We start from the raw sequence: 3,343 nt of genomic DNA on the forward strand, positions 1-3,343 counted from the left end.
GGAGAAAAGTTCAATAAATTTTCAAGTCCAAAATTCGCTGAAGTGTGAACATGAAAAGATAAAACTAAGTCATTTGCTCAGCACATACTGGCAGAGATTGGAAAGTCAGGATGTAGTGAATACACAAGAGGCTAGATTTGAAGGATAGATGAAATAAGCGGGAAGGGGAAGGGAGGAAGAGAAAAAGATTTCTCGTTAGGGTGCTGAACTTGGCAATATGAAGTTTACCCTTCACATAACAGGTTTAGGATTAATAGGCACTTTGTAAACATTGGTATACAGTAGCAACTTTCTACCTTGACTGTGCACCCAGCCAACATGCAACCTTTCAAAGAGAAGGTTAAAATTACAACTTTTCTTTAGCATTTTCTAATTAGGGCACTTGTTGATGTCAGCCTTGGCTCATTTAGAGCTCATTCATCACAGCATTTGAAAGTTGAGAGTCCAGCTTCACTTCAAGCACTTCAGCACAACCTACACTGACATTTCAGTGGAGTAGGGAGTATTGCATTGTCAGAGGTGCTATCTTTCAGGAGACATTAAATCAACTGTCTGGCTCCCCAGGTGAATATCAAAGAACCTATGGTTTGATTTTCGTTCTCCCAGTATCCTTGTGCATATCTTTTATCTCAATGTTGTTTATGGAATCTTGACTGTCATTTTCCCACAATATTGATAACACAGATAATGATTTTTGATGAAATAGTAGGAGCTGCAGATCCGAGAGAATCTGAGATAACAAGGTGCGGAGCTGGAAGAACACAGTGTCCTTCTGAAGAAGGGTCAAGGCCTGAAACATCAGCTTTCTTGGTCCTATGATGCTGGTTGGCCTGCTGTGTTCATCCAGCTCTACACCTCATTATCTCTAATGATTTTTGATGGCTGTGATGTACTTGAAGGTGGTAAGGGGATGCACTTTCTTGCTTTCTGTCCATTTATTTGCATCTTCTATCTTTTAAGTAGTTCTTAAAATAGCTTAAGCAAAACATTTTGGTAATAATGTTTTAAATTCAGTACTTTAATTCCAATTGCCACTGGTATTTGAAAAAAAAACTTCCAGCATCATACCTTATATAAAAACCAAGTAGAAGCAGCTGCTATAATTATTTATAGTGCAAAACAAAGACATACACAAGGACATTTCCTACTCACCAGTTTACCTTTCACCTGTTCAGCTCCTTTAATGAACTTGACAATTGCAGCTGCACAATAACAGCAAGTTGTATGCACACTTTTCAACATTACTTTGGAAAAAAAGTTGAGTTGTTGCTTTAATAATGTATTTTAATAGAAAAATCAATCTTTTGTTCAATTATTACATCAGTTTGATCACTACAAGCAGATCCATGCAATACAGTGTTTCGCTATTCAATGAAGCTGAAGATATTTTGCTTACTGAAAGATAATGTTAGTGTTATAAACATGATACAACATATCAAACAAGGTGAAATTGGCTTCAAGTTGCACACTGCATTCATCATAGAAATCAGTCTTTAAAAGGTAATAATCATTGTGTTTTCTCTGGCAGCAGATAAACCCAATTTTAATTGGCTCTGGTGTGTATTTCAATTCTTTATCCGCAACTGAATTGTGTCAACCACTGTAAAATTACTTCTGTGCAACTTTCAAAAAATTAATCAATTTGATCCAGAGATTAAAGGTTGGTGACAAAAATATACAAGAACAAAATATACAAGAAACTGATTTAGACCCAAGATTTTTCCAAATTCCCTCATTTTCAAAAATTTTATTTCTGAGCATCTTGTTTCAAATACTTTCCACAAGATGGGCTACATTAAAGCAGTGTGGTGTACTCTGAATATAAAAGTTAAGGGTATATCATTGACTTTTTGTTTAATGGTTCCTCGCATGGTGCTTCAGTAAAAAGCCTAGTTGTACAGCTAGAAACTTGGCATTTGACAGTCGCTAGATAAAACAACAAAATGTAAGGTTTGTGTTTTATATAAGTGCCTAGTGATCAAATCAGAAAAGTACAGACAGTATTATGAATTCCAAAAAATATTTTGTGCAATTTAATGAGTCCCTATTTTTAAACGTTTATGCTGCCAACAGACCATTTTAAATTTCTTTTTAGCATTTAACAATTGGGGATTGGCTACAAGCAGTTAATTCGTACCCTTTTCATACAGCATGATCAGTAGAGTAGGGAAAACAGGTGCAGGAGTGATAACAATTTGCATGTTGATAGCCATCATAAGCAAATTGCCAGCAACGGATTTTACAATTTGCACATTAAAGAAATTACACACCTTTGGTCATAAATCTTTACTAATGAAGTACAAGCAGGCCACATACAAAATCAATGATTGCTCTTAATTCACTAACTGAGATGCCATAGTCCCATTGTGACTGCAATTTTTCTTCCCTTCAGTTGGCTTCAATGTTTATCCTCCAGTTCCTACACTGAGAATTAACAGCTCATGAATACAGGCCACAGAATATGGTCTTATCCTGTGGGATACTGAAAGCCAATGAACATAGTTAATCTTTCCAATGATTATTTTTCTAAATACCAAAATGTTTTGCACACTTTGCTTAAAATTCAGCTGGAGGAGGAGTGCATTTTCTAAAGGCACAATTTTAAATTTTTAACTAGTTTAAATAGTCTATGAAGATTCCATACCACAAACAAAATAGCTCATCTGGATATTCATGCAATCTTCAAGATTCAGTTCTAGTAAAAACACAAAAATATTATGCAATTGCCTGACACTTTAATTTATGGTATCTTCAACCATAAATGTATTTCAAAACCACCACAGTGTGCAAACATAACGATACATAGGCATATGCAATTTGTTCAATTGATTCCAAACAAATAAAACAATCTCGCAGTTTGGAACTAAATTCACACTATGTCCTTTGAAGTTAGAATCAGTACATAATACAAAATATACAATAAACAAGCTTTCTGTAAACACAGTCATTTCCAATAACAGTTTAATTGCCACGAACAAATGTACCAAGTTTTGTTACATATTCTTCATGTCAGACAATGCATTCTAGTGTGAAATAGACTGAATATCAAATTTAAATTACTTCTCACTGATAGTGGCATTATTTTCTATGCAAAATTAAAATATTTTCCAATGCCATTATTTTTTATCTGTAAAAATATATATCAATTGTAGGTGAAGTTCAGCAGTATGTAGATGCAACCTGATAACAAACATCATAAATAATCAATATTTCTGCAGAGGATGAATATCTAATGTAATTCAAAACGTTTCCTTCCAAGATAGGCACAGCAAATTTTAGACTGAAGTGGCATATAATCCCCTCTTTCGCAATGTGCTGGAACAAATGCTATTCTAGAACAAAG

This window comes from Stegostoma tigrinum, chromosome 10 (genome assembly GCF_030684315.1).
Source record: "Stegostoma tigrinum isolate sSteTig4 chromosome 10, sSteTig4.hap1, whole genome shotgun sequence".
NCBI classification, from domain to species: domain Eukaryota; kingdom Metazoa; phylum Chordata; class Chondrichthyes; order Orectolobiformes; family Stegostomatidae; genus Stegostoma; species Stegostoma tigrinum.